This window comes from Schistocerca serialis, chromosome 5, assembly GCF_023864345.2.
Source record: "Schistocerca serialis cubense isolate TAMUIC-IGC-003099 chromosome 5, iqSchSeri2.2, whole genome shotgun sequence".
NCBI classification, from domain to species: Eukaryota; Metazoa; Arthropoda; class Insecta; order Orthoptera; family Acrididae; genus Schistocerca; species Schistocerca serialis.
In genome coordinates this window covers 243,616,066-243,632,169 of record NC_064642.1, presented here as the reverse complement: position 1 = coordinate 243,632,169, position 16,104 = coordinate 243,616,066, and positions in this window count along the sequence as shown.

Sequence of the window (16,104 nt, the reverse complement as noted above, 5' to 3'; positions counted from 1 at the left end):
ACCGACGAACAACCTAATCGATTCCCTTCCACCCGACCAACTGTACGACAACGGAAAGTATCAGCTGAGGACGAAGATACCAGCCACACTATGTCTGTAAAATTGGCGTCTAAAAACAGCCAAGACACAATAACCACTCTTAAGAAAAAAATATGAACAAACGACTAAAGGCTGTCTAACTACACCACGTGCTGGACAGCATCAACATGGCGAGGGAAAACACACTGCTGGAAAACTACGCTAACGACCAGGGCAGGTAACTGGGGCGTTAACGGCCGTAAGGTAGAAAATACCGCTGGTGCATTTCACTGATAAGTAACAAACAATTTAATAGTTAAAGACCACACAGGAAGACAGCTGCAAAATTTCGCCGACTCCAACACCCCATATGTTGCTGCTAGCTGGAATGGCCCAGAAAGTAACAACCAACAATGAACGAATAGATGTCACAGCAGTTGAGGTTTCAAAACAGGTTAAGTGTTCACTCAACTTCAGTGTCCAGATTCGGTGAGCAACGAAGCCTGTAGCTCTCGCAGCTAGCACCTCACAATCTGAATACCTGTGCCCACCGCCAGCGGTCCCAGCCTGACCCCGCGCCGCGGATGCTTCCTCGCTGTTCTGTCCCAACCGACCGGCTGCCACACACACCACCACAGGGAAATACAGTGATCACACCAGAGATGGTACAGCAGTACTAGTATCGATAAGCGCTGCTGCTGCCACTGATGAAGGCAAGTCAGCAATTTGTTGTAGTAGTAAATCACGGAGAAATAAGACACCACTCGATTGCGGCAAACTGCCAAAGAACAAATGGCATCAATGTGAGCCGGCTACGGTTCATATTCGAATACGGCCATATAATGCGGAGTTGTCAGCTGGATGTCACGAGAGGCTAATCCGCTAGAATAAAAATAAAGCCAGGGAGCAGTGTGTTGTCAATAGGGAAGCAGTAACAGTAGAATGGGTTTGTCAGGATGAAACGTCCCCTTAGAGAAATTATAAATGACTGTGCTTAAACTGACACACAATATTTTTAGCGCAACGCAATCTGACTTTCAATAATCCCTGCAAAAGAATGGCCCTGACTAACAATAACCTATACCTTTCATGAATTCTTACCTCACAAAAATCTTCGTCACTCGAACTACTGCAAACAAAACAGAATAAATAATGTCTAAACAACTTTACAAAGTAAATAACATATCATTAATGCTAAATATATTTGAGGATAACAGTATTCCTCATCATAGTGAATGTCGCTGAGTATTAGAAAAATTCTACAACATAAGTCTTATCAGATAAACTTATAATGACAGGAAGAACACAAATACACAAGGGTACACAAACACATAGCGAAATAATACAAAAGAAAAGGACAGGGTTTGTTTTACTGCAGTATTTTGCAAACAAAACTTTGTTTACTTCTTGGAGATCTGCCTTCATTCATCATTATTCCCAAAAAGTGTTACCTATACCTGCTTTCTGTATTTTATTCATATTTCTTTCAAAATAATTATTTCTCAGTGTACAATACTCATTTTGGCCCAAATATTTTTCATCTAACTTCTCAATGGATACTTTCCCTATTCTCCATAGTTAGTTCCTTATATAGTCTACCCCCTCTTAAGCTAACTTAAATCTACTGAACTAAGTTATATATACTAAGGGACGAGGAAATGCACCAACACACAACAAATTAACACAAACAGGAATGACAAAAGAATGCAAATTGGCAAAGCAAACAGCAGTATGTCTAAATTAGCAGAGGAAATGCAACATTACAGCTAATATAAGGCAATGTGCAGCAAATAAGAAAAATAAATCAGTAGTAAAACTGGCTTAATACAATGTAAAATTCAGTAGAACTATACCGGGCAAACAACAGCAGCAAATGCTATAACTTATACCTAAACATGACAAAACTCAAGCAGAAAAAAATATTACAGTAAAAATAGGAAATGTCTAACACCTACGTCAGAACTTAACACTTGAGTGATGCATCACGATAAATTACTCAATGAAACAAGTTACCCAGTCATTGAAAAAAATTATGTATGCAATTCCTGTAAAGAGAAATGTCTATTTGTGCTCTCTTTTTTAAGAAAGTAGATCATAAAATTATTGTTTACTGTGTCCGTAGACAGAAAACGTTTCTATTTGTACATCTATTAAATTTTTATTTAAATAATGCTGGAGTGCAACTAGAAACCAGATATTAAACAAAATAGGCCAATATAAATACAAAGCAAAGCATTAAACATCATTCACCAGCCATATGGCATTTCATAAGGCAGTAAAAAATCTCTCAACTAGAAAGACAGTAGTCATAATCAGGTGTATAGACATAAAATATTTCTCATAATTTCATTAGGCATTTCAGTAAATACCAGAAAGTATGAGCTCAAAACTGTAATCATATGTTTCAAGTATGAGCGTGTCTTATTTGCAATGCTTTCTACCAAGAAATGTCAATAGCGAGGTTAAAGGCCTCCTTTTTTTCACCTAATTGCTTTTTCTCCAGGCGAGTGGCACAGCTGGTCGCCCATAATGCATTACATCAAGGTCACTTAGTTTTCTTACCGAAATATTTATGACACCAGTTTGCACTACAGTGACAATCTCATATAAAAAATTTCACAGGTCGAGAATTTGCGTTGCAAATGTGTAGAAACAAAATCCTATAAATATAACAGTGTCCAAAAAATGTTCGTCGGCATTGTAATACATTCACGCATTTACGCACATTTCATAACTCTTAAAGTACGATTCTTGGTTTCCAACATTCTTTTTTCACAAGTCAGAGACCCTAGCCACTACTCATTATCCCTTACGTTATTATACATATACATATTCGTCGACACTTCTTCAATATTTCTTCATAATAAATACGTAGCATAATCAAATTCCTCATATATCAACAGCCTAATACACATCCTCGTCGTAATAATATCATAACACCTCAGTCAAATCTCAAAGACGTCATAGCTTTCTACAATAATTTCAAAACCTAAAAAGAATTCTCTGCACATTTCAGTAGTGTCATCTACCTCAAACTCACTTTAAAAATCATGATTTCATATCAAATGCATCATTCAAAGTTCTCATAGTATCACAATGGTTCCAAAAAAATATGAACAGTTCACAAAGTACAGACAAAATACAATTTCTTAAGTGTGAAGTTATCCAACTGTGTAATTGCGTAAACATGTCACTGACGTAGTAAAAAAATGTTTGTCTCTCTCAGTTAAGTGATCAGATAGCTGTGTAATTCTGTGTTACAGAAATATGGTACCGATGTGTAAAGTTGTATAAGCAAATACCATATTAGCTAGGGCTCCTTGTGCTTGCCAAACACATGGTACACAAAGTAAGCGTGTACCCCACCCCCCCCCCCCTCCTCCCTGAGGATTAATGTAATTATACCCTCTGGTGTTACAGATTACAGCAATGGAATGAAATGCATCACAGAAAACTTTCTTTGTAATTCAAAAATCTTTAAAAATAAATGTTTTAAGTACAAAATTAATCACTCAAATGCGTGTCCTGTAGCGCTAAATGTGCGTCTTGCTGTAAGATAATTATGTGGAAATGTCGTAGTTATCGTCCTCTGTAAGCAAAGTTCTGCTGAAGTCAATGTACTCACCTCATCATAAACAAAAGTGAAATTCTTTGCGTATAGATTTCGTAGTTATTATGCTTATTGCTGTGTTGAAGAAAGTACTGTACTGTAACGTATTGCTGTGCTACGGAAAAGGCTGTCTCATTGTAGCTATACCACAAAAGTTACTACTAAAACATGTTTTACTTTCCAGAATAACACATAAAAAATGTGCAGATATAAAACAGATACACCGCAAAAGCAACCATGTAAATTGTGTCACACATTAGTAGTGTCGTGATATGGTCATGTAGCTGTCAAATAAACTAACCACTGTGTCATCTGGTATCTCTCAGAAAGCACTTTAAATCCATAATGTATTTGCAAGTAAACCAAAATGTTCCAGTATATCTCATTAGCAGTACTGATATATGTTCTAAGTATGTAATCCTTATTGTCGTTACGTAATCGTGTAACTAACAAGCAAGAATGTACACACAATAACACTATGTCGTCTGTTCACTATAACAATGCATTCGTAATTACTGTCTAAATATATTCCATAGGTTCTTGACTGGATAGTTAACTTTAAAACATAGTTGCATGTTAAGAGTTTATAAGTGTGACAAAGGGTACTAGTAACGTGAAGTGAAAGATTTTATGGCAAAGACTAAGTTAAAAAGCAGATTATCTTTCAATAAACGGTTTTACATGTGAAATGTGGTGCAATCCTTTACTCTTCCTAGTACGCAGAGTTTCAACTTCAACGCAATTATCATGTCGCATACGTCGGTAAAGAATACTGGAATTTTTCTCAAGGTTAGCGTCTATGTAATTTTTTCCTGACCCAACGGCGCACGTGGCTGCCTGCGGTGCGAATCATTGTCTGTCTCTTTGTTGGCGTGCGTCGTTATTGAGATTAGGAGACCTAACTTCTGCAAATTCACCTTGCCGAGAGGGCCCAGCCCTGTTTGAATCCCGCCAGTTCTGATGAAATTCAGGTCTGTCATTGTAATTATATCGTCTGTCGTCATGTCGGTAGTTCCTGTAGTTTCTTTCTTGTCGGTTAAGTGGTGGAGAATTTCTCCCTGAATTATCACTGCACGGTGGACCGTTGTGTCTGAAGTTATTCTGTCTCCCGTGATAATAATTATTTTTGTTTCCATATTGCCTGTTTCTCTGATTGTCTCTGTGATAGTCAGTACCACGGAGAAGTGATCTTTCCCTGTAATTATTACTACTCTGCCAACGGTTGTCATACGAGTGGTGTCTGTTTTGGTCACGATTTACGTTGTAAGAATAGCCTTGTCGTGTCCGGTTATTATTTCTTTCTGTCATCTCGGAATTGTGACGGATGTGACCTGTAATTGTTGTGCTCCTGTTTTCGCGTTCCGCGATTGTTGGTGTCAATTTCCAATTCTTGTAACAGTCCCTGAAAAGCTTCAATGTCGTCTTTGCAACGTCCTGCCAAAATAATATGTCTTAAATGTTCAGGCAATTTGATTAAGCAAATGCGGATGCGTTCTGAGGTGCTGTAAGGGTTTGACAGGTACTGATTCTTGTGCAACATGTCTTCAAAATATTTGACAAGACTGGAACATTCTGGTTGTTCGAAATGCTTCATCATTATGATGCTATGTTTTACTCGGTCTTGTGTAGCTTGAGACCAATATGCTGAGAGGAAGGCATGATAAAATTCTCCTTCGCTGTGAAAACCGTGAATGACTGATGGCATTCTTACAGCTGGTTCATTCTCTATGTAGCCACATATAAATTCTGACCTGTGCTCCAATGACCAGTTGGGAGGAAAACAAAGAGAATTGATGGATCCATGCTTGTGGATGAATGTCGTTGCCAGAATTCATAAATGTTTTGAATTTGCGTGTAGTAATGAACAGCTTATAGTCAAAATCATCATGTCGGCGAGTCGCATATCGGTCATTGTTACTTCGTTTCGGCGGTTCCATCACAAAATTCAGTGCGCCTTGCCAATTTCTTTCATAATTTCCGAAGTGCCCTGAGTTATTATTTTGTGGCTGTTCCGTATTTCTATGTCCCTCTTCTCGAGTTTGGAGCGCGAGTGTCCTCTGGAATATGTACGGGTCTTGTGTCATTCAGATCATCATCTACCTTTGTTAGATAAGTTAGTGAACTGATCCGAAAGTTCGGCTACTTTATACGATAGTGAACGTATTTCCTCAGTGTGTTTTTCTGAACCAAGTTTCAGAGTGTACATTTGTGTTCCAATCGTATCTACTGTGTCCTTTAAGTTTTCCTGTGTTTTTGCAAGTTGCGTAACCGGTAGATGAAACTGAGTCAATATTAGCTTGCAAGGTGTCGTGATTTTCATGTAGTTTGCAGTTCTTTTATGGCTGCTTCGTGATTCTGTAATGCATTTTCATGACGCGAAAAAATAGGTTGAAAATGCTCACAAATTTGTGTTTTTACGTCATTACAGACTTTTTGACATTTCGATTCGATTTTAAGTAACTCAGCAGTTAAATCTTCACGTGTTTGTTCAAGCGTGGTGTCTAACTTTCGAAGATTTTGTTCCATTGTGCCTAACTTTCGAAGATTTTGTACCATTTGCTTCTGATTTTGTTCAAGCGTTGTGTCTAACTTTTGTAGCCTTTGTCCCATTTGTTGCATTAACTGTAATAACAATGCACTGGTGTCTGAAACATGTTCCTCAGTGCCATTCGGCAGTGCATTTGAACCGGAAATATTCGCATTTTGAAAAGCAGAAAATGTGTCTTGACCTATTTGAGAAAACGGTGAGAACGCAAAACCAAAATCTACAGTATTTGCAAGATTGTGTCCTGTCATTTCGGATTACTGAGGCGAGCTGTTGCCGACCGATCGATCGATAATGCTTCCCTGTTCACTAATTATTTTACTGCCTACACCATTATTTGCAGCCCGCTCCATTTCCCTATGCACAATTACCAAATTACTACTTTGAACATTAGTTAATTCATCACACGGTGGCGCTAACACGCAGCTTTCGTCTTCACCGTCATTTCTCAGTTTACTTTGCAGCCTAGTGTTACGTTTTTCACACGCCATTATTGTCACAATATTTCACACGATAACACAGAAAAGCACAATTTGAAGAGCAAAATAAGGAAACACATTAACATAGCACTGAAAATAATATCTAGTTAATTGCAAGCGCAGCTGCGAAATACTTGGTGCAAATCTACATGCATGCCACAACAGTTTTACTGTACAACAATGAAAAACTACAACTACAAATGAAATTCTCTCTATAATTACGCGCTAGCAATAAACAATAGCTAGACAAATTAGACAAACTACAAGAAAAAAATCAGAAGATTCCAGTGAGGTATCCTCGGCTAAGGGTCGACATATGAAACGTCCCCTTAGAAAAATTATAAATGACTGTGCTTAAACTGACACACAATATTTTTAGCGCAACGCAATCTGTCTTTCAATAATCCCTACAAAAGAATGGCCCTGACTAACAATAACCTATACCTTTCATGAATTCTTACCTCACAAAAATCTTCGTTACTCGAAGTACTGCAATACAGCGAGCGCCAATACTTGCAGCTAAATAAAAGATTCTAACTACTGAAGTGACTAACTACTGATAGGCATAGTTAGCAAATGAAAGATTTTGATAGAGAACAAACAATCATCATCATCACCATCATTATCATCATTTAAGACTGATTATGCCTTTCAGCGTTCAGTCTGGAGCATAGCCCCCTTTATAAAATTCCTCCATGATCCCCTATTCCGTGCTAACATTGGTGCCTCTTCTGATGTTAAGCCTATTACTTCATTCTTAACCGAATCCAGGTACCTTCTCCTTGGTCTGCCCCGACTCCTCCTACCCTCTACTGCTGAACCCATGAGTCTCTTGGGTAACCTTGCTTCTCCCATGCGTGTAACATGACCCCACCATCTAAGCCTGTTCGCCCTGACTGCTACATCTATAGAGTTCACTCCCAGTTTTTCTTTGATTTCCTCATTGTAGACACCCTCCTGCCATTGTTCCCATCTGCTAGTACCTGGAATCATCCTAGCTACTTTCAAATCCGTAACCTCAACCTTATTGATAAAGTAACCTGAATCCACCCAGCTTTCGCTCCCATACAACAAAGTTGGTCAAAAGATTGAACGGTGCACAGATAACTTAGTCTTGGTACTGACTTCCTTCTTGCAGAAGAGAGTAGATCGTAGCTGAGCACTCACTGCATTAGCTTTGCTACACCTCGCTTCCAGCTCTTTCACTATGTTGCCATCCTGTGAGAATATGCATCCTAAGTACTTGAAACTGTCCAACTGTTCTAACTTTGTTCCTCCTATTTGGCACTCAATCCGTTTATATCTCTTTCCCAATGACATTACTTTCGTTTTGGAGATGCTAATCTTCATACCATAGTCCTTACATTTCTGATCTAGCTCTGAAATATTACTTTGCAAACTTTCAGTCGAGTCTGCCATCACAACTAAGTCATCCGCATATGCAAAACTGCTTATTTTGTGTTCACTCATCTTAATCTCACCCAGCCAGTCTACTGTTTTCAACATATGATCCATATATAATATGAACAACAGTGGAGACAGGTTGCAGCCTTGTCTTACCCCTGAAACTACTCTGAACCATGAACTCAATTTACTGTCAACTCTAAATGCTGCCTGACTATCCATGTAAAGACCTTTAATTGCTTGCAAAAGTTTGCCTCCTATTCCATAATCTCGTAGAACAGACAATAACTTCCTCCTAGGAACCCGGTCATATGCCTTTTCTAAATCTATAAAGCATAGATACAATTCCCTGTTCCATTCATAACACTTCTCCATTATTTGCCGTAAGCTAAAGATCTGGTCCTGACAACCTCTAAGAGACCTAAACCCCCACAGATTTTCATCCAGTTGGTCCTCAACTAATACTCGCACTTTACTTTCAACAATACCTGAGAAGATTTTACCCACAACTCTGATTAAAGAGATACCTCTGTAGTTGTTACAATCTTTTCTGTTTCCATGTTTAAAGATTGGTGTGATTACTGCTTTTGTCCAGTCTGATGGAACCTGTCCCGACTCCTAGGCCATTTCAATTATCCTGTGTAGCCATTTAAGACCTGACATTCCACTGTATTTGATGAGTTCCGACTTAATTTCATCCACCCCAGCTGCTTTATTGCTCTGCAATCTATTGACCATTTTCACCACTTCCTCAAATGTGATCCTATTTCCATCCTCATTTCTATCCCATTGTACATCGAAATCTGAAACATTACTGATAGTATTTTCACCTACATTGAGCAACTCTTCAAAATATTCCCTCCATCTGCCCAAGGAATCCACAGGATTCACCAGCAGTTTTCCTGACCTGTCCAAAATACTTGTCATTTCCTTCTTACCTCCCTTTCGAAGACTGCTAATTACACTCCAGAATGGTTTTCCAGCAGCTTGACCCAAAGTCTCCAACCTGGTTTCAAAGTCTTCCCAAGATTTCTTCTTGGATGCTGCAATTATCTGTTTGGCTTTGTTTCTTTCTTCAACATAACATTCTCTGTCTACCTGAGTTCTAGTATGTAGCCATTTTTGATACGCCTTCTTTTTCCTTTTACAGGCTGCCTTGACTGTGTCATTCCACCAAGCTGTTTGCTTCATCCTACCTTTACACACTACTGTTCCAAGACATTCTTTAGCCACTTCTAGTACTGTGTCCCTGTACCTTGTCCATTCCTTTTCCAATGACTGTAATTGACTACATTCAACTAACTGGTACCTTTCTGAGATCATTGTTATGTACTTGTGCCTGATTTCCTTATCCTGAAGTTTCTCCACTCTTATCCTCCTACATAGGGACCTGACCTCCTGCACTTTCGGCCTCACAATACCAATTTCACTGCAGATTAAATAATGATCAGTGTCATCAAAGAATCCCCTGAATACACGTGTGTCCCTCACAGCCTTCCTGAATTCCTGATCTGTTATTATATAGTCAATATGCTTAAAAAAGGAGTTTGTGATTACTAAGCCCATACTGGCACAGAAATCCAAGAGTTGTTTCCCGTTCCTGTTGGCCTTCATGTCCTCTCCAAATTTACCCATAACCTTTTCATACCCTTCTGTTCGATTTCCAATCCCGGCATTAAAATCACCCATGAGCAGAACACTGTCCTTGTCCTTTACTCTAACAACTACATCACTGGGTGCATAATAAAAACTATCCATCTTATCTTGATCTGTCCCTTCACAATGCGAATATACTGACACAATCCAAATTTTCTTGCTAAATACTGTCAAATCTATCCACATCAGTCGTTCGTTTGCATACCTTATTGCAACTACGCTGGGTTCCATTTCTTTCCTGATGTAACGCCCTACACCCCATTGTGCTATTCCTGCTTTGACTCCTGACAGGTAGACCTTGTATTCTCCCACTTCCTCATCTTTCTCACCCCTTACCCGAATGTCACTAAAAGCTAAAACGTCCAGCCCCATCTTACTTGCAGCCTCTGCCAGCTCTACCTTCTTCCCAGAGTAGCCCCCATTGATATTAATAGCTCCCCATCTCATTACCATTTGTTTGCCGAGTCGTATCGTAGGAGTCCCTGGTTTGTCAGTTACAGGTGGGACTCCGTCACCTCCAAAGGTCCGAGGCATTTTGCTCTGATTGTTGCCGGCATCATATTTAAAGTACCAGGGAAGCAGGTTGCTAGCCTTACTTGCCCTGAGTCCCATTGAGTTTTACCCCTAACGGTTGAGGGACTATACGGTGGATTTGGTAGTCTTTGCCGTATGAGCAGAAAGGTGACCACAACTCAGAATATGTCCGAGATGCCCAGCCTTATTCCAAAGTAACTGGTATCCCGACTGTCAGGACCACTTACTTGGCCATTCATACGTTGCCCGTGGTTCATGAACTAGGACATGACTACAGGAACCCACACCTTGAACCACAGAACAAACAATGTATTACCTTAATAGTATTCAAAAGTCATAATATATATAGCAGTTCATGACATCCAGTCTTACAAATGTACTGTCTCTGATGGACACACGTCCAGATCATCCGCTCGCAAAACTCCGCCATTCCTCTCCCCACATCCACCACTGCTGGCGGCTCACCTCCAACTGCGCAGCGCTACGCGCTATTCAGATCCAACTGCCCAACACTACAATGGCGACTATTCCAACAATGCAAACCAGCCACAGACGGCACAGAGCACAGTCAGTGATTTTCATATAGAGCGCTACATGGCGTTACCAATAAAAAAACCTAAACAGCCTACTTACAAGGAGACCTTATTGACTTTGAACATAAACTAGTCGTTGGCTGCTACCTAAGTAATAAATCCATCTGGGACATTTCAGCTCTTGTAAAGCCGATCAGGTCGACTGCTGGTGATGCGATTGGGAAGTGGAATCACGAAGGAACAATCACACCTAAGATACGACCAGGTAAATCACATATAATGACGGACAGTGACGGACGATCACTGCAGAAGATGATTATAAAAGATCGCATGAAATCAGAGGAAAGTGAGTTCCAAAGTGCTAAGAGCAGTCCAGGAAGCTTAATGACTGTGCGTAGGTAGTTAAACAGAATGGGAGACAACGGTCGAGAAGTTCCTCATAAACCACCGATTTCTGTAGTCAGTGCTAAGCGATCACTGAGGTGATGTGAAGAACGGTGCCACTGGAAACAAGCGATTTATAAGAATGAACCACCTTACGGCAATTGGACGGGAGGGTTTATATTTGGCAAATACTGGAGAACATGCACTGCTATAATGTGTAGTGCTAGCAGTGAAATACAGACTAGGTGCTTTTTCGGTATGGGGGTATTTTTTGCTTAAATAAACGCAAAATGAGGAAGCATACGAACCGATTTTACAGCGTTGTCTGCTGCGTACAGTAGAGGAACAGTTCGCAGTCGATGGTTGTCTCGGAACTGCTGTCATAAAGCAGTATCTGCGACGGACTTGTTTGCGGAAAATAACATTTCTGAAATGGACTGGCCTGTTCAGAGTACGATCAGAACCCATTGAGAAACCTTCTCTGGTTTAGTCTCCTGAGGAAAAATGAGTTATCATTTTTCCACAGACACTCAGCCTCATAACTGAAGGTTTCCCAGCACAGTTAAAGCTATCATAAAGGCGAATGGTGTACACAAAACCCATATAAATGCCCACCAGTAGATATCTTGATATGCGATCAGATAATGTATATAAACGTTTTATCAGATAAATTCTGAAGCACTATAAAATTGTTCGCAGGTGACGCTGTTGTATACAGGAAAGTATCGTCGTTCAAAGACCATAAGAAGACACAGAAAGGCTTGTACAAAATTTCCAGCCGGTGTAGTGAATAGTAACTGTCTTTAGATGTGAACATAAATGCCCATAGTGAGGATAAAAAGTCTAATAATGTCTGATTACAAGATCAGAGGTGAACATATAAAGTTCAAACATAAGTGTCAATACTAAGAATTTGTATGATACGGGACGAATTCGTAAAATCAGTAGCCGAGAAGATTTAATTTATAGAATACGTAGAGTTATTGTAAGTTTTCTGGGAAAGTGTGGTGCATCTGTAGAGGAACCTGCCAGCAAGAAAATAATGCGAACGATTATGGAGGACCGTCCCAACGTGTCCAGTCCTTGCCAAGCAGACGTCAAAAGAATGCACAGAGAAGCTGCTTGCAGCTTAACGGGTCGTTATAGCCCCTGCGGAAATGAGACAGATGCTCGGGAAACTTGAAAGGATCCTTTGAAGGATGGTGACCTTGTCCTCGGGAAACATGTTGTGTGAATTAAGAGAACCGCTCTCTGGGAAAGACGTTGTGCCAACTGGGTTCATCTCATAATTCATACAGGGATGGTGTGAATAAAATAAGAGGGAACAAGTCTTATAATATGGCATGTTATAGTCTTTCCTCTGACTCAGTACCCGTATGGGAAAGGACCGACTATCGATTAATATTAGTACGAAGTATTCCCCACCTCACGTTGTTCAATGGCTTGCGGTGTATGTGCAGGTAAGTGAAGGTGTACCAAGTAGTTGTTGCTAGTCTGCCCCGACAGGTGAATGGGAAAAGTGTGAAACAGACTTGAATTACACACGGTGGCCACTTTAAACATCCCTGATTTCCAAATGCATTTAAGAAAATAAATTTCTATATCAAATCCTTTCGTAAACCGTAAAATGCCTAGATGGTACTCTACCTCAATCCGCCCGCGCAGAAGCACGTGTGGGACGCAGGAGGCTATTGCATCCACAATTATTATGCGGAGATCGCCAAGACCAGGTACAGGAGGAGTATACACAGTGTCTTTCACGTAACCCCTCAGACTTGGTTGATCCATCACTTCGACATTTGGCTGAAGAGGAAGAAGGTGAGGGACAGCAAATTGATCAAGCATGTCCAGATAAACGGTTCCTGTAATTGTTTGTTCCATGAAGGAAAATGGTCAAAATATGCCGTCTTTTATCATCGCATACCAAGTATGTACATGACATGTTCCCGAAAACTAAGGGAGTTTTCAGAGCCCTAGATGCGAATGTTGTGAAGATGAACCTTCCCACATGTGTAGACGGTTATTTACTCAGAGAAAACATTTCCTAGATAGCTGTAGTTTTACCCTATTCGGTCCAACATCTCAATAACAAATTTGTGGCAAAGCTGCAAGTCATTTAGCTTCAATGCTTGCTCAGTTTGAACTTTGTAAGTGTACACGCGAAGTAGTTTACGGAGCACATTGTAAACTGTTGGGTAAAGGACGTTCAGCTCTCGTGATGCTCGACGTCTTAACTTTGATGGCCTGCTTTGGAAATTCTCCCTGATCTCCTCTACCATTTCATCACACTTGCGTTTTCTGCTAGCACCTGAATATCTCTTTACACTCCCAGTGGCTTGTTATACGAAGCCTTAATCGTCTGGTCTTGTGGGCTACCTTAGACAATCACATCTCAAATTTCTTTGGACAACAATGGGTGTTGTCGTTTCCGCAAGTCACACCACACATTGAGTTTCTTCTTGAAGAGTAATCATGTCTGATAATTATTTAGCACCTGAAACAAAACGAAAGGAATCGTGTAGAACAAAAACATTGTAATACGATTGATAGGAGATGGTTTCACGATCCCGTATCAGTTCAGTTACATTTATTTCATACATTAAACGGGCAGTACAACAGTTAGGTGGTGGCTGTAAGTTTCCCATTCCAGATAGCGGATTCCGTCACTACCCATTGTCGCTGTCATGAACGACAGGGAAGCTTTGCTGAAGTAGAGTGGCATCCTGGTGTGGTTCCCAAGGTGTGCTCGCTGTATTCTCAAGTTGTGGTTTCCGGGAGTTAATGCCTAATGCGTAGGCACAACGGTGTCTTATCCTCCCAAGTACCCACTTTGAGATGCCAAATAGAATCCTGCCTTTTGCTCCCATGAAATGTGAGAAATTTAGCTACATCTCAACATTATTTCTGTTGGGGAAATCCTGTGTATTGCATCCCCTTCCAGACACTGTGCGTGCTACGTCCTACAACAGTGGAAGACCGTTCAAACTCGCTACCAACCAAGTAAATTGTTAATGCGTATTTATTTACCATATCAGGGAAACTTTTGTAGCTTTTTTCTCTATTTTCATCCTGCGACACACATTTACGTTCGTTACTTGCTGCCACCATTCCAAGGGGAGCCCGGACTGAGAAGAGATCACTTTGTATTCTTATCATTCGTTTCCTGGAATTCTGATTCGCTTCCTGGCTGTTATCCTGTGGTGACTGCAGTTTCAAAATGTAAGTGTCGCTTTTGCTAACACCGTGCGATTTTAGTTTCATATTCCAGAGACCATGCTCTGAGCAGCTCGCCTCTATCTTGTTGCTTGTTGTGAGTGATAAATTTTTGTTAAGTAAACATTACAGAAAAAAAAATGTAAGAAGCAGCACGTATTTATTAGGGAAACATAACTGCGATTTTATGTAACAAGCACAGTATAATCACTGAAAATCCTAGAGAATTATTATTAGAAAAGGAAAATGTATCTTTAAGATCTTTTACTTCCCTTCCGAAGATGCTTTCATCTATTGTTCTGAAGAAACAGGTGTGAGTTGTACAAACCGCTTGATTTGTATGAAAAAATGGAACAGTGTCTTGGATAGTTTACACGCAAAATAAAATATACAGCATAAAGTATACAAGTGTTTGTTAATTAGTCGTCGAATATTTCAATCCAAGCCAGTTCTGAACCAAAAAGATGTAGCAACAATGTCAGATTCGCATCCATTACGATGACATAATAGACCTTACGAGGATCGCAAGAAACTAGAGGCTAAAAAGTAGAACTTTAAAATATTTACGGACACTGGACTGTGTGAGTGCGTCACCGAACTAACATATTGAGCTTGTCAAGACAGACGACTAATCATAGTTTCAACAGTGTTACGTAAAAATAATATTTCAATCAATAATACATAGTTTGCATTTACATATAATATTTTTCCTTGTGAGGTCGTACAAAACGTTTTTATTATTTTATTAATTTATAATTTGTGGCGACCTTACAGGGACTGTGCCTGTAACAATAGTCACATACTTATACATCTTTGTAAAAGACTGATTATTAACGTAATAGTGGTTGTCACATGCCAAAAAGGGAGGTGGAATAACAGAAATAAGGAGAAAGGAGATGGGAAACTAGGTTTTTTACAAAATTAGAATACAAAGAGTGAGAAATATTTGTAACGGCAAATGAATGAGAAGCCATCAGTCAAGGTAAGACGAAGGCTTGATATTTATTCGCCTGTAGTCAGTCAAACGATGTGCAGTTGGATTCAACAGCAGGAATGGGCTTTTTATATTTAGTTTTTTAGCAGCAACTTTCAGTAGAACGTAGCATTCTGTGTTAGCAATCTTGTGCTGCACGGAACATTCTTGTAGAAAGTAGTAGCCATCTTCTTGCACGCGGATGCCGCGCTGAAGTTTTCCCGTATGTAAAGAATAATTACAGCTCACAGTAATATTTTCACGAGGGAACATCTGTTTAGCCGTTACAAAGGAAACCAAGAAAAAGTGAAAAAACTGATATAAGTATTTTAAGTAACCAGACTCGGGAAATAGTAAATGTTCATGCGACGATGCAAACAATCGATATGGTACTAAACAGAATGACTACACCGTTAATGGGAGTCACGATATGGATTTGAAGAAAACTATAAATGAGAGAATTTTTCAAGGCAATATGTCAGTGCAAACAGTGGAAATTACCATCAAAATTGACACCCGAAAGTATTTTTTCCCAGAGCAGTTATGAAAGAGGTATTGCAAGACGACATAAAATTTAAGACAGTCCGATGCCGCGTGAACAGAGAATGTTTATGAGAGGAGCAGCACTACACACATTAGGGTACCTGCCTCAGCTGATACGAACAGAGGGAATTTTATAATACGATTTCTAAAGGATGTGTTTGAAAAATTCGATAAAAAATCTACAAACCTATCAAAACTTTTCTGATATTGAC